Raw genomic sequence first — 27,663 nt, forward strand, 5'->3', positions numbered from 1 at the left:
ACAGGAAAAAAAATTTTTTTGAAACACAACTAGAAAAAAAAAAGAAAAGAGATGAGACCGAATAAAACACTAAAGCATTGTCCTTCGATGTAAAACTATTTCTGTTAGTGTGTAGGCCCAGGTTGGAAAGTGATGTACAAAAGCTCGTCTGATGGGTTACAAAAACACGAATCCAGAGGAACTGAAGAATTAAAACGCCCCCAAGAATAATATGAAAGTATTTTATGTCGCTTCAGGGGCAAGGGCGAGTATGTATACGTACGTAAAGCCCATTTCCTCAGAGGCCAGTCTGTTACAACACCACGCTAATGAAAGTCAGGTCTTTAAGTTCACCCCACTGCGGACTATCAGTTTCTCCTTCGCGCCCTGGGGGGACTGCATTCCTAGAAAAGAAAGCACACGAGTTGGGGAAGGGCTGGGGTGCTAGAGAGGGTAGGAGGCTGGAGCCCACGGAACCTGGGATGGAGAGGTGGGTGGGCCCAGGTCTGGGGCGTGGGGTGGCGCGGGGGTGGTGGTGGAAGGGCTGGGGTCTCACGCTTCGGAGTTTTGGGTCTTGTCTGGCTCCAGGGAGGGAGATCCAGGGGAGATATTTGCGAGCGGAAGCCACACGACCAGTGTGGACTTTCAGGCCAGTCACTCTGCCTTAAGTGGGTGCGGGAGAACCAGAGGAGGGGCTGACTGTAACGCTGCAAGTGGGATCCTGTCCCAAAAGATGAGCCTGACCTAGGCTGGGCCCGGCAGGCAGGCAGGGCCAGCCGACATCCCTGGTAGGGGAATCGGGAAGGTCTCAGTGATAAATTTCTGTGTGGAGACTCAGAGGGCACGAAATAGGCTCTGCTGATGTCCTCTGCCCCTCACAGCCTGCCAGCCACCCCAGCCTTCACCCCTGCCTCAGCATCCTTCCAGCTAGTTGAATCAATCAGGAGCCCAAGGGAACGGAATTGCTCTCAGTGTATGAAATGGGTCTGACCCACTGGGTAAGTCAGACAGGAGCGTCCCGAGCTGGGTGGGAAGGAAACGAGTTCAGTGCGCGGGGCTGGGGCAGGAATGAGGCGCAGCGGCCGAGATCCTGAGCCTCAGGACCCTGGTTCCGGGCTCTGAGGCCTGCGCGGTAGTTGCCCCTCGGGGTTCCGGGCGGGTGACTGACAGTTGCAGCAGCTCGGGGGAGGCGAAGGATAGGCAAGGAATTGAGTCTCCAGTCCACTCGGCTTTGAGGTACCCGCGGCCCGATGACCCGGCCTCGGTGACAGCAGCCGCGACGGCGGCAATCTCGAGCGGGAGCTGGGCGGCTCGCGGTGGGTCAGGGGGCGACCGAGGAGGGACCACGCGGCCTGTAGGGGGCAGCGCCGAGCTCAGGAGGAGACAGCAGCCGGCGGGTGGGGTGGGTCTGGGCTGCCCCCTCCGGGAGCTGCCCTGGGGCCGCACGGCGATTGTCACACCCGGCCGCCCCTGTCCACCGTGCGCTTCCTCTCGGCGCCGCGGGCCTCAACCGGGGCTCTGAGGGACGTGACAGAGCTCGGCACGCGGCGGCCTCTGGGGAGTTAGGGTCCGGAGAGACCCGCGCGTCGCCCCCCGCCGGCCCGGGGCCGGGAGACCCTCGGGAGCCGCCTCCGCGTGTCCAGAGAGCGTCGGGGCGGCAGCTACTTCCCCTCGTCCTTCGCCGGAGGTGGGCGCCTTTTCCTGCGTGGCGGGTGCTCAGCCCCCAGTTGCTCTGAGCCCCGGGGGAGCGCGCCCCGAGCCCCTGACGTGGGCGCCCCATTTCTTCGAGCTGGGTGCCTGGGGCCCCTGAGGTGGGCGCGGGTTGCCCCGGGGTGGGCGCCCGGCCCGCGCGGGTTATTTTTGGCGCCCGCAGAGGCGCGTGTGTTGGGGCGTGTTTTCCTTCCCCAGGTGCGGGGAGCCGGGGCTCCGCCGGCGCCCGAGCTGACTCGTCTCTCTCTTCTCTCGCCTGCAGGAATCTTCCGATAATTCTGCCGCCGCGACTTTAACCGTGCGCAAGGCGAGAGCTCGAAACAAACATCACATCTAAATTAAAAAAAAAAAAAAAAAAAAAGGCGGAAGAAGCGGCCGAGGCGGGCGGCGGCGGAGGAGGACGAGGAGAGGGCGCGCGCGGCGTCCCGAGCGCTGGCGGGACGCTGGGGGATCGCGAGACGCGGGCTTGTGCAGGGCGGGTCTGCGGGGCGCATGGCGGGAGGTGCGGCCGGGGGGCGCCGCCGGCCGGGGCGCGGGGGGTGGGGCGGGGCGGGCGGGGGGGGGGGTGGTGGGCCCGCCACCTCCCCGGGCCGGCCCCTTCGGCGCCAGAGGCGCCCTGAAAGCCGGAGTAGGTGGAAGGGCGGTGCGGGGGAGGCGCCTCGGCCACCCTCGGGGGGCTCGCTATTGACAGCGGCGGGTTCAACGGAGGACTGCAGCCTCGGCGTGTAAGCCCGGGCCAGCCCTGCCAGGGGACCCCGCGGCGTTGCGCTCGCCCCGACCCCAGCGCGGTTGTCTGTCCCGTCCCCCGGGAGAGCAAGCCGGGCGGCCTGCCCCGCCGGAGCAGCATCATCAAGGTAGGTGGGAGAAGGGCGCTCATCGCCCACCGTCAGCCGTCCTTGGGGTCTGTTTTCCCCTCTGGGGGAGTGGTGGTGGAAGGAGGAAGCCCACTGCTAACAGGAACCACTGGAGCATGGGTGCTTGGGGTGATTGAGCAGGGATTGGATGCAAATGGTATGTGGAAAGAATGGAGAGGTGATCCCTAATGTGCAGGGGGAGCTGTGCTCAGACATCCTCAATTGAACTTGGGGCTGTCACTTCTTCCAGGATTGGTCTGGCATTAGGGCCTTGTACCTGCCTGGGTAGGGCATACTCTTAGGTGTAGCCTAGTCTGGTTAACAGACTCCCTGTAAGATTTCTATGGTATCTTAAACACAGATAGGGATTATGTGAAATGTGAGAATATTTTCTTAAAAATCCCAGGCGGCGAACAGAAGGTGAACAGAGATTATTTAATAGGTTTCTTCTGATCTGTATATAGTTAGTTGCCTCTTACAAATGTTTACACTTCGAGGGTGCAAAATCTCCCAATCTCCGGTCACTGTCACAAAGAAAAATAGACGACTTCTGAACATAAATGCAGATTTCCGCTTTCTTAGGCTCGAAAGCTCTGAGAGATTACAGTTCCACATGATTTAATCTTTTTCCTTGCTGCAGTAGGCAGGCCTCAAGTTCTGTGGAAGTTCTTTTGGGCAGTTTGCTTGGTTTTGCTTGCACAGTGTTAGCGGAAGAAAGCCAGCGATTGTTTTGAGCATGTTAAACTCAAGAAGTAATATTAGGAACTCCCGAGTTTGTGTTGGTTTCATTCTAATGTTACATTTTGGTCCGCTATGTAAAAATATTTCTTGTGACGTGAAGTGCAAAAAAACAAAAAGTTGATGAGCTAAGAAGAGCAGAGCTTTAGGCAAGGCCAACTCATTCTCAAGTTTGGAGCAAATGAAAACATTGCTTTCTGAAAATCAACGAGTTATCAGGACAGGGAGCAGCAAAGCAAATTGACAGGCTGCACCCACCCTTCCTGTGGCTGATAACTGGTGGGAGAGAGGGCAGAACGTGCCACAGTGAAGAGAGCTGGCGGTGGTAGTATCTGAAATTTTATTGGACCTAGAGAAATCGTCCAAGTACTGTGAAAATGTCTGATGGTGTTATCAACTTATGCAGTCATCTAGTGAAATATACCATCTTGCTACTCTATGTAAGAGGCAGTTGTGAAACTGCATTTCGCTTTGTCATCTGTTTGCACAGTTTATGTCTGGGCAAGGACACAATTTGAAGGGCTTGGAGATCAAGTGTATTAACTACCTGCAGCACACACTTAGAGATAAACTAAGGAAAGTAAAGTGTTTTTTGCTGCATACATAGCTTTTAGTGACTTACGTTTTCTTTTACTCTGTGGCTTATGTTTCCATGGAAGTTGCTTTCAACTGTGCATGTTAATCCTATTGACAGAGTTATGTGACATTTCTGTTTTTATTTGTCATAAAATATTTGTGGTGATTTTGCATTTTGGTGTTAGTAAAATTTGAGGTGAAAATTCCAGAGAAGATACCAGCCTACCTAATTTTAACCCCTTTCTTTTAATTGTTTTGAGAACTTTTTGCATTAAAAAAAAATCAAACTTTATTAGTGAGATTCATAGTGTAACTTACTGAATTACAAAAACGTTTGTTTTAATTTTACATTAATGGGCGATAAGCAAGAAGGATGATTTGTTAGTATTTCTGATATATGGAATTGGGAACTTGTCAGTAGATAATCATTTCTTCATTGAAGGCTCTAGAAGCACATGGGGAAATGATTAATTGTTCAAAATCACTGATTTTAGAAATGATATTGATACTTATGTTGAATTCTGAAACTTTCGAAAATATTTTGTCATTTTTCTTCTTTGTAAAGAAGGCATTTGGCTTCTTATTCACCAGTGTACCCCTAGATACAAAGTGCCAGGAACGTAGTAGCAGCTCAGTAAATTGCTTATTGAATGAATGGAGAAAGTACATATTTTCTCTGAGTTCTGTTAATTTATAAAATAATTGTTTTTGGATTTACCAGTGTCATAGTTTGTTCATTGTATTGTACCTTCAAAGAAGGCTTGACATACTCCTTTTTCTTGCCTCTATTTTCACTTTGCATTTTCTTAAACTTTTGAAAATTATGGAAGTAGTGTTGAAAGTTGATCAAGACTGGGTTATAGGAAAGAGAGGATGCTATATTTAAATAGGTAACTACTTGGTATATTTCGCCTTGAATTGGTGCCTTGGAGCATCAAGATTTTTGGACCGTATTGTGGTATTTTCTGAAGATAACTGCCAGCATCAGGACAGTATCCTAATAGAAAACAAAGTCTTTAACATCAAATTTCATAAAACAATGAAAACTGCACAGATAGTTTTGTCATGTGAATGGCAGAAATTACCTTTCACTTTTGTTTTTTTTAAAAAAAGAGAATAAAAAGCTAAAGCCCACGTGAAAAGCGGTAGTGACATCTTTCCATGGTTTCCTTCTTTTTTTTTTAATATAAGGGATGAATGCAGTCAGATGGTCTCTGAGTAGAGGCAGGAGTAGATTAGTAAGCAAGGTGGTAATTGGGGACTGGAGGGAATAGCAGGGAGTGAATGCTACCTGGGGAACTAAGGCCAGTATATATGGGGTCGTATTAGTTGAAATGTTGGGCTTCTGAACTGTGCTTCTCTCCTAGCTTCCATCTTCATTACAGTCTTGACAGCCCTCTTTGATGGAGATCCTTAAATCAGAGGGAGAAATAATGGCCTATATGTGATATAAGGTGGGCAAAGAAAGGGGACTGTTGCTAAAGTGCAGGGCATATGCAGAAATACACTGTAGGCTGACCCAAATCTTATTCCTCCTTTAAAATAATTGATTTGGTACTGCATCTGTTTTGTAAATGTGGTGTTGAGTAAGAAATTGTTGTAAAACCATATTTTCTGCCAAAATAGATGCACAGATCTATACTAAAAGAGCTCCTTGGTTATGTTAACAGTGTTGATTAAAATTCAGAGTGAGCAGCATTATAGGACCTTTTACAAATACCTTGAGATGATAAATAAATCATGGAAATCATCACCAGACTTTTCTACTTTTCTTTAGCTTATTGAAAATAACGGTAGACTTTTGAGATTATTTACAAAGGCCCATTACTGGATTTTAGAGAAGTCATTATGTTTGTCATCTTAAGTAATCTAGTAAATGAAAACATCACTTTCATTTTCTCTTTCCATAATTTATTTCATCACTCTATTCAATATAATCTGTGCTTTATTTTGAAACAGTTAATTTGGTTAATTGTTCAGATGGCATCCATTATTTGCAAATAGCTCAATCCTTGAATTCAAGAGCTTGGTCTAAAAATATAAAGTAGCATTTTAGGCCTTAGATTTCTGTTTAAGTTTAGAAAGAAATGAAGTTAAAATGTCTATTGCTGTGGATGATTTATTTTAGTCAGAACTAGTTAAATACTTTGGTTGATACTTTAAAAAATGAGGTATGATTTACATACAGTAAAATTCACACTGGTTTGTGTCCAGTTCTGTGAACTTTGACCAATACATTCAGTCATATAATCACCACCATCATGAAGATATAGGGCACTAACATCACCTCAGAAATCTCCTCCAGGTCTCTTTGTGGCCCTCATCCCCAGACAATGGCAACCATTGATCTTTGGTTCTTTTTTAATCAGTAGGAAATTCAGCCATTGCATTATTTTGGTATTTAGAAGCAATAACAGTAGCCAACATTTGTTAAACACTCACTACATACAAAACATGTGAAAAGTGCTTACCGTAATTCTCTGACTTGGTGCTGTGCTAACCACAGAGACAGGAGGAAATCAGAGTTCAGAGAGGTTAACCCCGTGCCCCAGGTGCTGGAGCTACTTGTTGTATCCTGCTTGGGTATGGCTGTACTCCATTGCTTCCTCACATTGCAGTGGCAGTTTGAATTTTCTGTGTAGTCAAGGCAGCATCAGTGACTTGGGACATCAGATTTGATTGTCCTCTTTAAATGTAGGAGATATTGGAAGAAGGAAAAGAATCTCTGTTTCTGCTGGTGGAAGAAGTTGGCAGATAATATAGCCAGGCAGCTGTTTAGTCACCTGTTGTGGCTGCTTGACCAGGGCTTGCAGCTTCACAGGGACCAACAGTCTGACCTTGCCCAAGGTGGCAGCCCTTATTTTTCTTAATGTGATTATTGCCATTATCATGGTATCTTGTTGCGTAGGAGAAACACTTTTACTATCTTTATACTAATATGTTTACCTATGTCTTGACACTGAGCTCTCCAACATGGACAACAAGCAGCCTTTTCACATCTTTATAGACATTTAAATGAAATAAAAGTTTTATATGTGTCTTGGCCCATGGTTTAAATAAACTAGGCTCCTTGCAGACAGAAGTTGGGCTGTATTTACCAGTTCTTCACAGATAACAAACACTCAGTAACCATTTTTTAATTGGATCTTAAAAATAATATATGCATTTGACTTTACACATTTTTTTTTTGAATGGGGGGAAACAAAGATACCACATGCCCAGCAAACCTGTGGGCACATCATAAGTAATTAAACAGGCAGTAGCTGGATAGCAAAGTGAATTTGTCTGGATACATAGCTTGGATCATTTAGGTCAGAAACATCTAATGGCCAATCAGCAACTCCCTAGTTTACTTTGTGCTAATACATTTTAGACCACACAAGATAACTGTTGAAAGACCAAAGCATAGTTGCTTGTTTTAGCCTGCTCAAAGAGCTTCTGTCACAATTCAGTTTAGGTTTTCAAAAGCACAATATGTTAATTTTCATACCCTAAAATCTACTTGCTCCCTATGGCTTTCCTCCTTCTCCATTTTCCAGCCTCCCCCAAATGGTTGTATTTAATTTGCATTGTTTTTCACCAAATCCAAATAGGCAACTAACAGGAAATTGTTTGTTTTGTTAATTGCTGATTTCGGCCACTTAAGTTATTTTCTTAGAATGCTCTATCCCAGAATCTGTTCACTTCCTTTTATAGTTCTTTGTGCTCTGCAAGGAGCCTAAACTAGTATTTCACTTACTTTCTTCTTTAATGCTTAAGTTACCCAGGCTTCAATATTCAACAAAATAGGGCAACATTATTTACAGCCTAAATGCAGATATAAATGAAGTATGAGCATTTATAGTTTTTCTTCATACTTTATACTTATGTGTTCAAGAATAGATGCTTTCTTCCTTCTTAATACTAAGTTTTGGATGCCAGTTATTTACTTATCTACCAGACTTCTGGATTAGTTTAACTTCTTTTCTGTTCTGTATTGGTGGGATTCAAATATTTTTACCAGTGGTCCACAGGATCTGCGACTGTTATGTTTATAAACTGCCTGCCCAGCTTTTTTCTACTGGTAAGAATGGTAAATCGAAAGGGTTGTGCTTAGCATGAGTGTCATTTGTGACTCAAACTGAAGTCAGAGCCACTAGAGCCAGCCACTATTGTTGGTATCAGAATAATTCCATAGCTTTAGGGTGCCCAAAGTGTATAACTCATTGCATTGAGCTTCAGCAACAATTACGTGAATGGTCCAGACTTCTGGCAGGACACTTGTACCCACCCATTCCAGAATGGCAAACCAGGGCAGGTTTTTAGGCCCTCTTACCACTAGCACTTGGTCCCATTACTGGGGTAATTAGGTAAAATGTGTTTTAGCTAGTAATCTCAGCTGGACTGCATCCTGGGGTCGGGGGCTGCCCCCAGGCCATGTGTTGCATATCTGGATTATTCAGGAGGCAGAATAGTGGTGGGAACAATAGAAAGTCTGTAGTTAGGGGCTTGGATTAGATCCTGGCTTCCCCGGTTTCTTTCTTTATGGCCTTGGGCAAGATACTGAAGTCTGTATGTCTAGTTACTCCATCTCTAAAACAGGTAGAATAAAACCTCCTCTCATAGTATTGTTGTGAAGATTAAAAAAGATGATGTGTGAGCAGTGTGTGACACTTAATAAGCATTAGTGTGTTTTCTGATTTTAGTTTCTGTTATTTAGAGTTATCCTGAGATGAGCAGACTCCTTTAGAGAGATGAGCAGACTAACATGGCCATGCTTGTTTTGGAAGTTTTGTCTTTTGAAATATGCAGAATGTGCCTAGGGAAATTTCTCAGACATGTTCCATAGATGCTCTCAAGAATTGTTTTGGTGCCTTTCTAAATCTGATACCTCAGTACAGCTGCGCACACATGTAAATAGCCCCAACGATGAAATCAGAGGGTATTGAACATACAGTTTCATTGTGCCAAGCACCAACTGTCTTGCTTTGCCCAGGACAATCCAGATTTACATCTTTTGCTGTGACAAGATTATTAATAGTGCCTCCTTTAACTCTCAAAGACATCTCATCTTGGGCGATAAATAATATGGTCATACTTGTAATCTTTTCACAAACTGCCTTACAACCTATGCTGGAGCGCCATGAGGTTCCCCTCTGTGCCTAAACTTAGCCTTTATGGTGACGCCTCTCTTTCCTCAGGTTTCCTTCTCTGTTAGTCATCTTTAAGGTTTTCCTCAGTTAACCACTTCCCAGTTAGAATGAATTATTTCTCTGCCTTCTAGCCACCACTCTCCCTGTATCTCTGTACAGTCCTTCTGCCTCTTAGGCAACTACATCTTATTCATCCTGAATTTATGAAAACACCTAGTTTAATGTCTTGTGAAAAGTATGTGTTTAAGTATATATTTGTTGAATAAATGTGTGAATGGATAAATAAGGGACAAGAATGAGTCTTAGGAGTTGGACGAAGATGTTACTTAGACTTAACTCCAACTGGTTTTGATTAGAATATAAAAGTCAGTGGGATGTGTGCTTCAAAGGAGAAGTGTATTCATGTACATAATTTTGAAAACAAAGGAAATACCTTCATTTAAAGTTGAATCTAGGAATTTAGTTGATTCTGTAACTGTTCTATAAGATGTTAATATAAATGATCTCTCCCTTTTGTGCCCTGAAACAAGAATAGGCCTTTGAAATTTTCTTTTGATTTATATTCTGCTGTCAGAGTTTACAAAGGATGGCAAGAGAGCATTATTGTCTGCTAAGGGATTTAATCTCTTTTCTGGTATTTGGTTTCTTTAAGTGATACCTGTAGTTTTGCTCAGTTTTGTTTATTTTGAGGAACTAAATTACTTAAACTTGATTGTCATTAATATTGGCTAGTCACATGGTATTCATTGGAAGTGCTATGAAATTAATAATTAGAAAGAAAATACATACATAAGGGGAATCTGAGAAAAAAAAAAAAAAAAAAAAAAAAAAAAAAAAAAAAAAAAAAAAAAAAAAAAAAAAAAAAAAAAAAAAAAAAAAAAAAAAAAAAAAAAAACCTCCTGATTTAGGAGTTGTAGGGAGATGTTTTGTCATGTAATGGTAGAAATTCTGCCCTTTGTTGCAGTGCAAGGATTGGGTGAAGAAGAGATGCTAGGAGATGCTTTGTATGCATTATCTCATGCAAGTCTCACCAGAACCTGCAAGGAGACATTATCATTCTCCTTACAGACAAGGAAACCCATTCTACAAGGTTTGGGAATTTCCAAGCAAGGTTAGAGGCAAAGCCAGCTGCAGACCAGGTTTGACTGTCCATGTTTTGAACTGCTCCATCACCCTCTCCCACTCCATCCTCTGGATTACTTTGATTTTTTCTTTCTTCTACTTGCCCAAGCCATTTTGACTTCTTGATCTTAGCAGTTTCTACCAGTACTAAAATAGACAACTAATATTTAATGAGAAAAGTTTGGCTTTTTGTGGCCGAATCTTGCGATGAAACCAGTGTGTACCTAACCAACATGAAGCCATAGCCATAGTCCTGTCCATCATACCTCAAGTTTCTGTCGGATCCACAAACCAAGACCTTGTCCTTTTCCTCTCTACTCTCCTTTGATGGATTAGAAATTCTTTTAGGAGGGTCAGTTTCCATTTTGTTTCTTTTATAACAAAAGTTGATTTATAGTTCTATGCATTTTAGGGTCCTGGAAGGTAATGCAGGTAACAATTAGGAACAGTTTGTTTTTTAGGTGGGCTTCTTATAGTATCTATTCCAATTATTGTTTTGGAATTGTCAACTAATTATAGAATTTTAGAATACAGTGATACAACATATTACTGTGTAGTCAATACTCAGTATATTTTTGGAGTGTGCTAAATGTACTGATTTGGATATTGCAGATATTAACATCCCAGAAACCAAGCAGCTGGGTTTTAAAGTGATTAATAATGGAGATTCATGAGATTTTCACAGCGGAAAGAGATCATGTAAAATTCTTTTGTAGTTAGAGATACACAAGGCCATACTGATTAGTACATTTAGCTCCTGGCTATGGTTGAATTCATTTATTTGCATATCAGCATAACAGAATTGGAAAAATTTGTTATGTAATACTGCAGTATGTGAGTATTAATAGAACAAGATGTGGTCTTCTAGACAAAAAAAAATAGACAGCTATTTTTTGTGAATTTGTTTTTTGCTATAGATAGCTGCATGTGTACACATGCTATACTTGTGTATGCATATACCCTGAAGACTGTTTATAAATAGTACAGATTAAGAGCAAACCAAATAATGTAGTGGTAGGTTGACACAAATCCTGTGTCTCTCTCAGAGACTGATGGACTGATGGGTAGCAGGCGTATGCTCTTTAAATTGAAAATGCCCAGGAGTGGGTAGGCTGTTTCCTATGAGCATTGCTGATGAAGGCTCTGTTGCTTTTGACCAATTAGTGTGGTCATAGAGGGTTAAGTGACCTCATTTGCAGCTACCATCAGAATTACAAGCCATATGACTCTCTCCATATGGTTTCTTGCTGCCTTTTATTTTTTATTCTAAACTCTGATATTCTGTAGGCATAGTAAATGTATTTTTTCAAGTTATTTATATGGTTTAATGTTTATTATTGAAGAAAATAAAGGATATTGCTTAGATTTTTATTTCTGTCAATCCATGCTAATATATTATATTAAATGCCAATATGGTTATTCAGATGTTTTCATATTGAAGCCTATAGAATTCCTGTTGAAATACTGGTTTTGAGAATGTCTTCATCTGTGGAGTATTTGATGATTTGTTGAAAGAGATCTGTATGCTCTTTCAAAGCTTTCCCTGGTTTATGTATATTTCCAGAAATAATTTTCTATACATTAAAAATATTATTAGCGGTAGAATTATTGTATCATAGGACATGTGTATATTCAGCTTTAGTAGATACTATTAAGTGATTTTCCTAACTGGTCCAGCCAATTTACACACCTATCAGGTTATATGAATGCTAGGTGCTCTGAATGCACATATTTGGTATTATCAGTGTTTCTTTGTCTTTTTGCTTTTTGATTGTAACTATTGTGATGGTTATGTAATGGTACTTTACTGTGGCTTTTTGGCTGAATTTCTCTCATGGCTAATGATGTTGAGTACCTTTTTATATGTTTCTTGGCCATTTGGATATTCTTTTTTATGAAAATGCCTGTTCCAAGTCTTTTGCCCATTTAAAAGTCAGATTGTTGTTATTAAAAAAAAAAAAATGGTGGGTAGGACTTAATTTACATTTTCTGAGTGTGTGTTTTGTGATATATGTATATTCAAGTTGTTTATATGGTTTAATGTTTATTATTGAAGAAAATAAAGCATATTGCTTAAATTTTTATTTCTATCCATGCTAATAACTTATATTAAATGCTTATATAATTATTCAGATGATATATATGTTTTGTGATATATATATCGCAAAAGACATTTTCAACATGTATAGATATGTTGAAAATGCCTTCTCCTAGTATGTGAGTTGCCTTTTCACTGTCTTAAAGGGTATATTTTAATGAATAACAATTCTTAATTTTAGAGAAGTTCAGTTTATCGATATTTTTCTTTATGGTTATTGTTTTGTGTCCTTTTCAGAAATGTTTACTTAGCCTAATTCTATGAAGATAGTCATTTATTTAACCACTAGAGTCTTATTGTTCTATTTTTCATGTTTAGATCTGGATTTTATTTTGTGTGTGTGGTATGAGGTAGGGTTAAAGATTTTCTTTCCATATAAATACCCAATTAATTCAGTACCATTTATTTGAAAATAGAATCTCTTTCCCACTGCACTGCATTGGTCCTTGGTCCTAGATAAAGTGGCCATTTATGTGTGGGTCTGTTTTTGGAGTCTATTTTGTTATATACACATAAAGTCCTTATGTACTTACCACACTGTCTTTCTGGCTAGGTATATACCTAACAGAAGTTACTCCATATGTATATTGAAAGACATTTCCAAGAGTCCTTAAAGCAGCATTAATTCTAACAGTCCCAAATTGGAAGCAACAACTCAAATGCGTATCTTATAAAATAGCGTATCATACAGTGGCATCCTATGAGGAAAAGGAATAAAGAAGAACACAAACAGCAGATGACTGCCCCGTGCACTGATTGAGTCTCCCAAGCATAATGTTAAGGGAAAGAAACCAGCCACAAAAGAATATATGTTTTTGATTATACTTATATAAAGTTCAAAAGCAGCTGAACTAATTTGGAGTGGTAGAAGTTATAATAGTGGTTACACTTGGGAATAATAATTAATGGGGAAGCAAGGGACCTACTGGGTACCGGTGATGTTTGGTTTCTGCATCTGGTTGGTGATTCCAAATGTAGGTTCACTTTGGAAAAATCCATTAAGTTTTACACTTAGGACTTTTTTCTGGAAGTCTATCATACTGCAACAAATTAAGTTTATTCAAACAATTAAATTGTGAGCATTAATCAAACTCAGATACCAATTGGTTACTTCCTCCTCCTGCACTATTTAGGGCCGTGCCTTTTACAGTTTTCTGCTGTCTGTGGATCAGCATGTGAAACGTTTCTGCTGCTGTAGACACTTGTACATGGTGAGACCTGCTAAAGCCCTGCGCTGGTTGATGGCCTGGAGAGGGGGTGGGTGGAGAGAGGGGCAACTTGCTGGAAGAACCTGAGGACTGGATCTTCCTTGGAATATATTGAAATCACCAAAGTAGCTGGGCCTGGGTGGAAAGTTGGCACAGTAGTGAAGAGTGTGTTGGTCACTGCAGTCGTCTTATACTGCAGGTGTGATTGCTTGGAGTTTTTATGATTTGTTTAGTGTAGTTTTGAGCTTCAGGTGCATTCGAAAGTTTTAATATTTGAAAATGTGCTGCTCATAATAAAACTTTGAGAACCACTCATTTGTGGAGCACCTGCTCTTCACATAACAATTTTCTAGATAGAGCTTTTTGGTCTCAAAAGCAGTTAACAGACCAAAACCAGTTATCCAGATATATGGACAAAATGGAGAGTTGTTTGATCACCACTAAGTAATAGCATACCTAGGATCTCAGGTTGTTGGTCAACAGAGAGTTTTAGCTTTACTGAACACTTATGCTTTCCAATCTAAATATTCTTTTGGGTAGGAAAGGAGGAAGGGAAAATAATAAATCTTCAGATGGGTCAAGACACTGGAATTACCTGGATTCTAAAACATAGTAATGTGAAGACCCCACCTGGCTGCAATTGAATCAGAACCTCTGGGGGTTTCCTAAAGTGCCCTGGGAGATTTTAAAGTATAGCCAGGGTTAACAACAACTGTGAAACCTTTCTTATCCGTTGAGTTCTCAACTTCCCTGTGTAGCTCTCTTAGATATGAGAGAACAAGCAGCTCCCGGAATCCTGGGGTGTAGGGGGCAGGATTAAACCTTAACTTGCCTCAGTGGAGTTTTTCTTTAAGGGAGTTGAGCTGCCCTTTTTTGGAGGGGATATAAAATGTCAATGAAGGGGAACAATTCCTTAGTCAAATTTGGAGAAATAGATTTTATATGTGAAAATAACAATCTGCCCTGTGTGTCATATGAATGTATTTTTGATCTAGGTAAAGGTAAAAATTATGTTAAAATTACAAAAAAAAAAAAAAAAAAGCCCTGGGTTGGTTATTTGGAGCCTTAATCCCCCTGGATTAATCATCACTGTGCAGCTCCTAGTGCCTGTAGTTCCTGGTGAGTCCCTGGGCTCTTGTCCATCCCTCACAAGAGAAAATATATCGGTGTACCCATGTCATTCTGCAGCATGTAGGAGGAGCTTCCCCAGGAGAGATTGTCTTTAGAAAGAATAGGTTGACAGAGGCACGAGCACTATTTCTAGAGAGAGGTGATTGGTTGTTTCACTTTGCTAAAAGAGTGTAGTAAAAACGCTGTTTACTCACAGAAGATTATAAATCGGCACTTGCCAGACAAGTATCTGTTTGTAAGGGTGATTTATGCGGGGAGGATGTGAACCAGTCTGGTGATGCTCCAGTGCCCCTCCTGAGGGTGGGCTGACAGCCTGGGTTGGCACGTCATGACCTTTGCGTGAACGTGTACTTTCTGAATGCTAGAGCATTTTCCTCTTGCCATGCCGACCTTTGCGGTAAGGAGGAATGAACACTGAACTCCTGAAGCATCTATAAAACACATTTTATTGGCTGCAAAGCAGTAACATGAAGATTTCAGTCATTACTTGTTTGTAACCTTAGTTATACAATGTGTGCTCATTTTCTCCTCAACTGGACTGCACAAGTTATTAGAGGTTATCATTCCCATTTATTTTTTTAGGTCGGTTTTTTTTCTCTTCCACATTGACAAGGATGAGTCTTCTGGCCAAGAAGCTTGTGCCCCTCACTTGTCTTGAGTAGGCACCAAGGAAGAGTAGTGACTTGCGGGGAAGGCCAAGTCCTTGGAGACTCCTGTTTAGAGGCTAGAGAGGCACCAACAGTTTGGCAGCAGCAAAGTTTTCTGAAGCTGTCCCGCTCTTGATTGTGACCCAGTTGTTAACATATATACCTTTGACAGGCAGTTTTATTTACATATTCTAAATGGGAGGCATAGTAGAAATGAACTTTAACATTCTTTGGGGAGAGAAAATCTACAACCTTTTTTTATTTTTTATTTTATTTTATTTTTTTGAGACGGAGTCTTGCTCTGTCACCCAGCGGAGTGCAGTGGCATCTCAGCCTCCTGCAAGCTCTAGCCTCTGCCGGGTTTTAAAGCCACTTCCTGCCTCACGCCTCGCCGCCGAGTACTGGGACTGACAGGCGCCCGCCACCGGGGCAAGCAGTCGCCCGGACTAGTTTTTGTTAGTTTTTAGTAGAACGGGGTTTCCACCGTGTTAGCCAAGGTGGTCTTGATCCCTGCTACCACAGTGACCGCACCGTCGTCGGCCGTCCCAAAGTGCTGGCTTACAGCTTGAGCCACCACACCCGGCCCCTTTTTTTTTTTTTTTGGAATATTTCAGTATTCAGTAATATTTACCAAGTGAAGAATCAGAGAAGTTTCCTTTCCTACAGCATAATTAGCCAGATCTTCTTACCCATCTTCATTGTTAGGAAAAAAAGTATGGTTGAAAAAGATTTTAAAATAGTTAAATAGCCCTTTTGTCCTAAAGAATAGCTGCCGGGTATGAATGCTACCCAGAGGGGTCTGGAAGCAAGAGAGTGAAACAGTGCAAGAGAAACAGGCACATAGCCACCTAGCGAGCATTCTGCTGGGCTCCTTACTGGGAAGTTGGTGAGACGTGTGGCCTCTGTGGCAGTGGCCCTGACCTGTCCTCATCATTACTGCTTGCCAGACAGTAAAGTAAGACAAGGTGGAGGATGGTTTAGAAGATATCACCAAAATAACAGGGCTTGATAAAGCTCCTGTCCCCAGATATAGTTTGGCAACTCTCAGGGCCATCATTCCTGGGAACAACAGGGGCCACAGGATCTATTATGTTCCAAAATGACACTTAAAACCTTTCCACACCAGGTCACACATGGAAAATGATACAATTGTCTAGATAACATGAGGAGATTGCTTGGGGCCAGAGGCCCCAACCAGCTGTGGCAGTGGTTGGAGGGTGGAGGGGGAGGGGGTTGCGGAGACCCATACCTTGGCAGGCCACTTGGCAGTAACCGCTAGTGCTGTGCTGGGGCGTGCTTGTCAGGAGGTTGTGCTTTAAAGGTGGTAGAGTGAAGAACGGAGGAAAAAGTGAAAGGTACATTAAGCTGCAGAGGGCTATGTATCTGTCACTGTCGAGGGGATGCCCTTGGCACCATGATTTCAGAGGCTAGCTCACTTTAGTGGTGAGTTGAAGCTTGGCCTCAAGGCATGTCATGGAGCTGTGGCCACTGTGGAAACACCACCAGCGAACAGGTTAGCCTGTATATGGATGGAGCATCTCAACAGGGAGAGGAACAGTTGAGCATCTACCTTCACAAGAGGACTGCTTTCCAATATAGAGAGGACTGTTAGTCCAGCCTTGGGCTTTTCTGCTGTTTCTAAACAGAGCAGACCATTGGGGTCATGTTTGAAAACAGCAACAACAGAGTATCAAGTAGGTACAGAGGCTGAATTCCCTGAATTTTTGTGCAGAAGGTCACACGAGAGACCTGGACACTAGTTGGAGAGCTGGCCTATGGAGACCAAGAGCTGCTAGATGAGAGTCATGAGTTCTGATTCGGGTCTGCACCTCTGCTTGGTTGAAGTGTTAAATGTGTCAAGAAGACTGTGATTTCTCCTCTTTTTTCTGTAAAAAGTGTATGAAATCTTGTCTGCCTGATTTCTTGTATGTCTTTTTGGGACCAGGGCAAGTACTTTTTGCATGACTGACATGGTAAGTAAAACCTGTATGGATCTTGGGAAGAACTCTTGCTCTGAATGAATCAGTTTTTGCTATTTTACTATTGATTTGATCTTTGTGTGAGAAAGAACTGTGCTGTTCCTGAAAATTCACTTATAAATCCATTAAAATATCCCCCCGTCAAAATACCCTAACAAGAAACTCTATCCTATTTTAGAAGGCACGTTTACTTTTTCCCATCTCTTATTTGAAATGTTGTTTTCAATGTTCCCTGCTTTGCTTTTTTAAATATCATGTTTTAGTTTTTTATTTTTATTTTGGTTCACTCTGGCTTTGGTTTAATTACCCTTTTAAATGGAAACATGTAACTGCAGGCCCAGTCCATCATTTATATTAGTTTTCAGCACTCTGAACTTGGGTGGGTTGGTCATGATTGTTTTAGTTGCTACCAGAATAAAACTGTTGAGATCTTAACCTCAGAGTCTTGAAGGATTCTGTTACTGAGGTAGCAGCGACTGTGATACTAAAGAAAATAGCCTTCATTTTTTCTTCTTGACAGAGGTAAAAATTTAGAGAAGAATTCAAGGAGTTAGGGCAATAAGATTAATTTAAACAGTTATTTCTGTATGTTTATTACTGTCACTAGACTTAAAAGACAATAAAATTTTAACGGATAAAATTACACATTATCTTTGTTTTCTTCATAGAGCATATCAAATTCAGATGAAAGAATATATAAACTTTACATCTAGCATGTATTTTGATTTTTAAGAAAATCAGTTAAACTCTATCTCACTGTATTCTTTCTACAGTATATTGAAATAAAGCTATATGTTGATTTGCTCATTTCATTAGGATTATTATCCTAATGTTTTAAAAGGTTTTTAAAGCACCTGAAGCAAGATGTTATAAAAATGCAAAAAACTTCATAACCAAAAAAGTCTGGGAAAGTTCATTTGTATGCTAATAACAGCTCATATTTGTATAGCTCTTTTATCCCTACAGGCCACTTTTAACATCAACTCAGTGGGCTCTCACAATGCTCCTGTTCAGTGGACATCATTAGTGGCCTCTATTTTACAGGTGAAAAAGTTGAGGCCCATATAAAATACACGTGGTCACACTAGACTTTGGCAAGGTTGGGCTTTGGACTCAGATCTCCTGGTTACTCTCCATGCCACTTGGGTACCTTCTCAAATTTTATATGTGTAAATTGGGAAGGTGGCAATTCATTTCTCTGTCACTTCAAAAATAGAAACTCAGTATCATCAAAAGATAATCTTGGGGTGGCACTGTTTGAGGTGGTAAATTGTTTGCTAGTTGAGAAACCAAAGAGTTGTTTTTCTTCTATGAAAGGAGCTGAAGTTTAACGCCTTGATCATGTGTTGCTGGCCCACTGTTACTTAGAAAAATTAACTGCTCCACTGCTTATTTTGATAAGGCAGAGCATCTGTTTGTCCTTGAAGTTTCAAAAAATTATATTTATGCACTAAATTTATTTGGCAAGTCAGACCTGTTTGTTCCAGTAAAGCAACAGTATCTCCCCTGGCCATTCTGGAAGCCACCTGTTGCTTTCAAGAGTTACATGGAAGGGGCTGCTCCTGGGATACTGAAGACTCTTCAGAATGTCGGGGCCACATACTGGGGCCATGTGACCCAGTGGGGAGCTGGTGCTGATGAGGTCAAGGTCCCAGGCTGTCCTCCTCTGTGCAGGGAACTTTGCAGAGAGCAAGACTCCACTCCATAGTCCAAGTCTGCATCCTCGACTTGGGCAGTATCCACACAAATGGGCAACTGTTGGCAAGGGCATCTATGTATGTCCAACCTGTCACCAATCCCTTACCGTCCTTAGCATATAGTCTTACCACTTGTGTCTTAGAGAAGCCCTTTAGCCTTTGTCTTGAGACCTGTACACTGGTCTTCCTCTGTTAATTAACAGGCCGGGAGCTGCCTCTCCTCCCAGTTGTCCCTGCACAGTGGATCGCATCCTCTCCCTCCTGAGTCTTTAACTTCTCTGTCTGTGCTGTGTTTCCCCCATCAGCCTGTAAGCATTCTCAGGTTCTAAAAAACAAGAAAGGTAGCAGTAGCCTCCCTCCACCCTCCTGAGCTCTCTGTTCAGCTACCTCCTAAACTCTCTTCTCCCTATTTTCAGCTGTATCTGAAGAGTAGTATCTGTGATCTCCTTCTTCATTTGCTTTCCTTCCATTCACCCCTCCACTCTGCCCTGCTTGTGAAGGTCATCAGGGCTCTCCGTGCCACACAGTGAATAGGCCTCCTTCTCTCATTCCTTGCCTTATTCTGGATAGCTCTTCCATAGCCATAGCTGCAGTTACCCATGGATTCACTGGTGACTCTCACATTGATGTTTCCAGCTCAGATTTGCCCTCTGAGCCCAGACACTGCTGTCTGCCCAGCATCCCCTCTAGCATGCACCCAGCCATCTCACTACAATATATTCACATCCAACCTTCCCTGTCTTATCCTGCCCTCTCCTCCTGTCTGGTCCTTTTCTGAAGTTATTTAGTTTGGCAAATGACACCACCATCCATTCTCCTTTCTTTGTGGCCATTGAATCGGACTGGATGAAAGAGAGAGTATTTTTTTAAGGAATTAGCAAGGTTAAGAAATTATAGCAAGCTCTTCTTTCATAGGAGAAGTGCATTTACCTTTTTGAAGAGAAATGATCAGTTCTGATAGGGGCTGCTATTAAACAGTTGCATGATTTCTATGTATTTACCTTTTTCTAAGAGAAATGATCAGTTCTGATACATGCTGCTATTAAAATTAAACAAGTGCACGATTTCTATAGCAAGAACATGGGCTGAACTGAATTAAAGTGATTTAACTCTTAAGTGTAACTTTCTCTCTAAAATGCTTTGGGGCCAGGCACGGTGGCTCACGCCTGTAATTCCAGCACTTTGGGATGCCAAGGCGGGTGGATCACTGAAGGTCAGGGATTTGAGACCAGCCTGGCCAACATGGTGAAACCCTGTCTCTATTAAAAATACAAAAGTTAGCTGGGCATGGTGATGCATGCCTATAATCCCAGCTACTCAGGAGGCTGAGGCAGGAGAATCGCTTGAACTCGGGAGGCAGAGGTTATACTGAGCTGAGATCATGCCACTGCACTCCAGTCTGGGACACAGAGCTAGACTCCATCTCAAAAAGAAAAAAGAAAAAAGAAGGCTGTGTGTGTGTGTGTGTGTGTGTGTGTGTGTGTGTGTGCATGCACGCTTTGGAAGGAATCATACAAGTATGTAGGGGTTAGCCTGCCTCTACCCTCAACCTTCATTAATCTTTGAGTCTCTCTTACCATCATTTGCCATGCACTGGTTAATTTGAAATACAAAGCAAATGTAATTGGGATCTGGCTCAGAAGCATTTGTTTCTCATAGGAAAGGTGTTATAAGTTAGGAATTGGGCATATTTGCATGCCAGAGAGGGACGATTTTTAAGCATTTTGAAAAGGAGTATTCAAGTGAAGCAATTATTTTCTTTTAAGGTTTCAATTTCAACTGTGATCATCTTTAGACTGGGATATCAGTTCTTATCCTGGTACCCATGAGTAACAGTTTTTTCCTGTTGACTTCTTTCTTGTTATTTTGAAGTTTATTTGAAAAAAATTATTTTTTATGCCAAAGATGTTACTAAGGTATTTTGCTGCAGATGAGTATTGGGTAGGATGCAATGACACTATGCGTGGTCTGTAAGTTGTCATGGGGGTGACTTTCATCTTATGGAACTAGTTTAGTTCCTCTTCGATAGGCACTGAAACAGGCCTGTCCTACCATATGGTCACAGACATCTGTCTCTTATATTGGAAAAATGCTAAGAAAGCAAAGTACACTGGAGCTCCTGCCCTTAAATTTTACTTTCATTGCTGAATATGATGAGGCACAATAGCCCCGTTGCTGGTTTTACAGCAGGGTTCTTGCCAATGAAAGTGTGGAATCGGTAGGAGTTCTGATGTGTCCAGCAGTGAGTGCTCAGATGTATGAGAGGACAGAGCCCCAAAGGTTCAGCAAAGTCATGTGTTATATGGTCAAGTGGGAGAAGTCACACCTAGTTAGAGAGACCCCGTGAAGCTTTATTTGTGGGAAATGGTCAGGTTGGTTTTGTGGCAGAGTGTAGAAGGAAAGATTTGAAGCAGTTTCTGGCACATGGTATCATACACACTCAAGGTTGCTGGCATTTCTTCTAATATTCTTAAGCAGATTTTGGCAGGACAGGTCCCTTCAGCCTGCACCTGGGTGAGCCCACTGGCATTCTTCATTACAACCACATGGTAGTTTTTGTTGATTATGTGCATGTGGAGACTATCAAAAAAATTAAGCGTTTGTGATCTTTTTTGGGAAGTACAGTGGCAATGGATATCTTTGAACTCTAAGATTGTGATGGTAAGAAAACTTTGGTCCTGTGAAGGAGGAGCACCTAGATGTTGGGCAGCTAATCTGGCTTTGCTGTTTTGGTGAAAAAAGTCCCATGTGTTGTGGGAACTTGGAGCTTTCTACATCCCTGCTTAGTTTTGTTAAGCCTGCTGGCCAGTAATCCTGAAAAACATTTGATGCGTTGACTGCCCACACAGTTGTCAATTTGGCCAGAGTCAGAAACATGAATTTCACTCCTTAACCTTTTCTAGAGATCTTGACAAAAAAAAAAAAAAAGCAAACTTTGGAGTTCATTTTGTTAACACTTAGGTTTACTGGTTTTCTAGAGAACCGGTTTAAGTATGTGTGTGTGGCGGGGGTGGGGAGAGAATGTGCTTGTGTTTTAAAAAAGGGAAAACTGTTTTCACAGGGAGGAGTTTACCGGTGGGTTGGCTTATTTGGTGCCTCTCTGCCCTTTGAATGAGGCCTGTCTTTCAATTCAAGGCTTTGCCATCAACATGATGTATGCTGCTGAGAAAGTAGGAATGCTTTTGCCCAGCTGCCATCCTGGAAGCACAGCCTGGAAGCAGACAACCAAGTGCATCTGCTGGCCAGTCAGAAATTGATATGGTTTGGCTGTGTCCCCACCCAAATTTCATCTTCAATTGTAGTTCCCATAATCACCACATGTCATGGGAGGGACCCGGTGGGAGGTCATTGAATCATGGTGGCGGTTACCTCCTTGCTTTTCTCATGATAGTGAGTGAGTTCTCACGAGATCTGATGGCTTTATAATGGGCTTTCCCTCGCCTTAGCTCTGTACTTCTCCTTGCTGCCGCCATGTTAAGGAGAATGTGTTTGCTTCCCCTTCTGCCATGATTGTAAGTTTCCTGCGGCCTCCCCAGCCCTGCAGAACTGTGAGTCAATTAAACCTCTTTCTTTTATGAATTAACTAGTCTCAGGTATTTCTTCATAGCATCATGAGAAAAGACTACTGCAGGAATGGTACAACTCTGGCAGTCTTTTTGCAAGCAGAAGCCTGTATACTCCAGGAGAAACTAGAGAATGCTTTTGAGGGTTATTTTGGTTCTGAGAGTACCATTGAAATGTGGACTGAATCCTCTCCTTCATGACACAGACAGCATCAGTGGTGCTGTCCTTGCCACAGAAGGCCCCAGAGTGTGTGGGCACAGCGAGTGATGCAAGTGATGTAACCAGAAGAGGTTTTGGGGGATTTTCACACTTCTTTACACATGCTATCCTAGCCTGGCAAAGTGGTCTGTGATTCCCCCACTGAGTACTACATCTCTGTCTTTTATCATTAAAAGAAAAACTAGAAGTCAAAGCTAATTGGCTGTCAAACACCAGGCTCCAGTTTCAACCTCTGTATCAAACCAAAATAGCAGCCTTCTGATGGAAATTTTCTTTTAGTATAAAATGTACTTTCTTTTTTATCTGTGCTATTTACATTCATTTTAATTTTTTTGAAAGCAGCCAGTTGATTTTTGCATTTAAATAAGAGAAGTATAATTATTTACAAAAATTTAAAATTTTCTATGTAAAGGAAATACATTTCCAATGATGAAATTGTGTACCAAAAAATTAATTGCAAAATTTTGTAGTTATGTGCATATGTTTCTGAGAGGTTTTCATCAAATTTTCAAAGGGATCTGAAATTAAACAAGCAGCCAAACAGCTGATTCAGAGTAAGCTTCTGCTGTTGCAGCAGCTCTAACTCACAGTTTAGACCTCCTCAGAAAAGCAACAGCATACAGGGAACCTATTAGTTGTGTACCCCAATCTTTGGTGAGCCTGGAGGGAGGTAATTGAGAGGGTGGCAGAGGTGCTGAAAATGGAGTAGGTGTTGTTGAGTGCCCATAACTCTCCAGGCCTGGCCAGGGCACCACTAACCATCTTCTGCTTTGGCAAGAAATCCAGATCCACCTGGAGAGGCTTTTGGGGTAGGGAGGACTTTATATGCAGCAGGACTGCATTAATGACTTTCAGGCCCTTTTCCTTTGTAGGCTCCTTCCTCCATTAAAAAAAAATTGAAAATTATGACTGTGTTACGTCAAATCTGTTAATATTATATATTAAATGTTTGATTTGAGCCTAAAGGTCCTTTTTACCCTTACTGATTTTAAAAAGAGCATAAAACATTTGAAGACCGCCCCTAAAAATATTGTTGGGGCCTTAAGCATTGTGCTGTTGTCATCGCAGTGATAAGCTGGCCCTGAGGTGTGCAGATCATCCCTGGTGATTTTTTTGCCTAAAAATGTATTAGGAAGATGTGGAATAGGGCACAAGAAGAATATAATCATTTTACACTCAATCACATTTTAATAAAGTTGAGGAGAAGTCATCAGTATAGTTAATAATTAAATTTTGAAGAAAGATAATTGAATAGTATGGAACTTACATCTTTATATAGATTTATGGTATTGTAGTTTTTGCAAAGAAATCAGTTTCAAGAAGTTTAATCAAATTTGAGTTTAGAAAACTACAATTTTACTGTATTAATATCAGTAAATGATATTCGCAGAGTTTGAAAATAATTACTCTTCTGAGTGTATTTGAATGAAAAATAATTTTAAGGGGCATTCTTCCAGTTTAGAGTTTGTGAATATATGGTTATTTATAGTACATAACACTATTTTCTAGAAATAGCAAGGTCATGATTTAGCGATAATAACTTATATGTCTTTTCCTGATTCTGAGAAGTTTTCATGAATTCTTTGAGTAAAAATCTATTTTAAAAGATAACAGGCAATAATTTGTGACTAGGAAATTTCAGAGTGGCCAGGAAAAGCATGCTAAAAATAGAAACTGTTTATTTACTCTGCTCCACCCAGTCTAAAACACAGCCCTGTGGTTGCAGACTTGGGGAAGGCCCTGTGGTAACTTGGAAGGTGTTTTTCCCCCACCGAGTTGCAGAGTTTAAGAGATCATTCTTATAACTTCTGAATCCTGTTTCCTTTGTTTAGCAACTCAGATAAATTACTTTTGCAAGCTGTTATGTGAAAATGAGTTTGACCATGTTCATTCAGTTTTTAGTTTCTTATCATCCTCCTTTCTTCTTATATATTTAATTTAAGCCCTGTTTCGTGAAAGGAAATTTTGAGATTGGAGGTTTTACCAATAACTTATACTCTCAAAATTTGTCAGTTTATAATTTAAACTTTCCGATATTTTTCATTATAGTCTAAAAAAATAGCCACTTATTTGTTCATTTTGTTACAAAAGGGGCTAGATTATGAATTTAGTTCTTGGGTAGGCTTATCACCTAGGAACAACACAACTTTATCGGACTGAATGTTAACCAGACAAGCCTGTGATTTATGTGCACAGAAAACACAAACCATAACCACCAGAAAGGCAGCCCAGTGATATCAGTGTTGGGTCAGCCACACATTTTATTAGTCAGATGCTTAGAGCACCTACCACTCTTCAGGACTCCTTGCCCAAATGCTGCTGCTTTGTTGACTCTGTGCCAAGGTGTTAGGGCACTGTGATGCGCAGTTCCCCAGAGCACTCCATTAGGGGCTGGTGTGAATCAGACTGGGGGAGTTACCTATAGGCCTTAGTTTCCTTATCTCTAAAATGTATATAATGATGAGATTAGCCTCATTGGGGTTTTGAGAGAATTAATTGAAGTCATGCAAGTAAAGCACAGCTTTCAATAATTAGTAGCGTTTTCTTTTTTGTTTTTACTTTTTTTTGGTATTAACTTACAGCATAGCAAAAGTCTAGATTTACTTCAGGAGTTCTGCCCTTGAAGTAGAATTTGGTTGTTTGTTTTATTGCCTTCATAATGACTGCACAAAAGAAATAAATATCAGTTCATTTCATTGTATTCAATTTGTTTTGTTTCAAAACAAGTTAAATGAATATTCAGTTTTTTTTATTCCAATGATATCTATTCATGTCAATATTTTATTCCAGATGATGTTTAAGCAAATATAAGTGAAAATACTGTGTGAGCTGATTTGACACTGTTTGTCATTCCTATTGTATGTTTGACTCCTGACCTCCATTTCATGGGTTTTCTGTCTCTCTGTTTAAACTTTTTATTATCACAAATGGACACAAATAGAGAGAATAGTATAGTAAACTCTTATGTACCCATCTCCCACCTTCAGCAGTTATCAGCTCATGGCTAATATCGTTTCCTCTGTGTTCCTATCCACTTATCCCCGTCCTGTGTTATTTTAAAGCAAATTCCAGACACCATATTATCCATAAATATATTTTTTACCATCCACAATATTATTATTATACCTGTAAAATAGTAATAATTCCTCAATATCATCAACTATCAATAGTGTTCCAATTATTTTTAAGAGACATAGCTTAAAAAAATTAGTTTGCTTAATTTAGGGTCCAGTTAAGATCCCATACATTACAATTGGTTGACGTGTCTCTTTTTTCTTTTAATGTACCCTAGTCAGTTCCTCATTGCCTGTGGGCAGGAGGATATTAACATCCCTGGATTAGCTGAGGGCTGTTAGTAGCTAACACTCAGGGCAGTTGCAGGGATTTGGACAGGGCACCCACCACATGCACTGCTTGAGGCGGGGTGGATAATTTTCAGGCACAGGGAACAGCATAATCAGAGACCCGTGAATGCACAGCATAGCATGTTTGGTGGAGTGACAAAGGTTGGCAGTCTGGGAGGTGGGCAGCTCAGATTGGGGTGTTGGGGATTGAGGCTATGTTCCAGGTGTTTTATTATACATTTTTGATGCTGGGCTTAAAAATAGCTTCTTTGTTCAGATGAAGATGAAATAATAAAAGTGTGATATGAGTAGAGACTATTAGAAATATATAATGTATCAACATACATTTATTTTCTGATGATGTATAATTTGGAAAATTATGGTAGTACTTGAGAAGCATCGTGACATCTTAAGTTAACTAGATATTTGGAGCAAAGTATGCTTCAGCCTTCTTTCTATTTTTTCCTGTATTATAAAAGTAGTGTTAGTATATGATGATATCCCAGAGGGCAGACCATGGTTATCAGTGTGTCTCAGGAGTAGTATAAAAGAGCTTATGTTATCTGCCTGCTGCACTTATGTAAAATAAATATTTTGCTTACTCAAGAGAGCAGTATTTTAATGTTTTTTTCCAGTACATTTAAAATACTTGAAATTGTTATCCTTGTTTTAGGTTTCAGTTCTTGGTGTGGTACCTTAAAATGTACACTCTCAATATACAGGTTTTTGCTGCTTCTTAATAGCAAGGACCTGTGTTCAAATTTTAGCTCTGCCACTTACTGTTTGTTGAGCAAGTTACATAGCTTCCTCATCTAGGAAAAGGGAATAATAATAGTGTTCCTACAGAGGACTGCTGTGCTGATTAAATGAGAGTGAATCTATTACATTTAGCAAAGGGTTTGGCACACCAAAGCACCCAATGGTTTTAGATATTGCTGTTTTTACTATTAGTGTTTTCTTATTAAATATATTTCAGGATCATTGATTTAAGGTACACTAAACAGATAATGTCTAAGGTATCAAGAGGATTAGGAACAAAAATATTAACTTGTATGTGTCCTGGGATTGAAATTTGCACACCACAACCCAGATATTCATTTATTAATATATTCTGTAACTTCCTTTCTATTCTATAACTGATATAATATTTCTCTGGAGTCCCATTTCTGTTCAGCAAAAGCCAGGGAGATGTTAAAAATAATTCTGTCTTTTTTGGTTTAAAACAACCTCCATTAGCTTAAATGCCATCTTTTTTGAATAATTCAGAAATTTAAAGATCAGGATGGTTTCTTCTTACTTTAAAGGCTCTTCCCCTCTCATCCTTAGGAAACAATATAATTGGTCTGACTGATTACCATTATTGTTATTTGGCTATGGCCCACCATTATCACGTCACACCCACAGATTCTACTTTCTGTCACCTTACCAAGATGAATTAGCAGCTAATTCATAAGCAGCTCTCCCCACCTCTCCTGTAGCACAGTTTCCACTCTCCACTGGATTATTCCCATCAGCATCAAACATGCTAATATTTCTTTCATAGTTTCTTGATGCAACTTCTCCTGCTGGCTACTGCACAATTTCTTTGCCCCCTTTGCAGCAAAAACAATTTGAAGAGTTGTCAATGCTCACTGTCTTCAATTCCTTGCTCCTGTTTTTCTTAAA

At 41.0% G+C, this 27,663-nt stretch overlaps 1 protein-coding gene across 1 annotated transcript in view; it reads left to right on the forward strand.

Moving 5' to 3' along the window:
• The first annotated feature begins 2,334 nt into the window (after positions 1 to 2,334).
• The window catches only part of PLCL2 (phospholipase C like 2), a 204,933-nt gene continuing 179,604 nt past the window's right edge, over positions 2,335 to 27,663 (forward strand). The window contains exon 1 of the mRNA XM_017875877.1: positions 2,335 to 2,543. The gene's annotated coding sequence lies outside the window, so the exon portion shown is untranslated. The remainder of the gene's footprint in view (positions 2,544 to 27,663) is intronic.

This window comes from Rhinopithecus bieti, unplaced genomic scaffold, assembly GCF_001698545.2.
Source record: "Rhinopithecus bieti isolate Rb0 unplaced genomic scaffold, ASM169854v2 scaffold_8220, whole genome shotgun sequence".
NCBI lineage: Eukaryota > Metazoa > Chordata > Mammalia > Primates > Cercopithecidae > Rhinopithecus > Rhinopithecus bieti.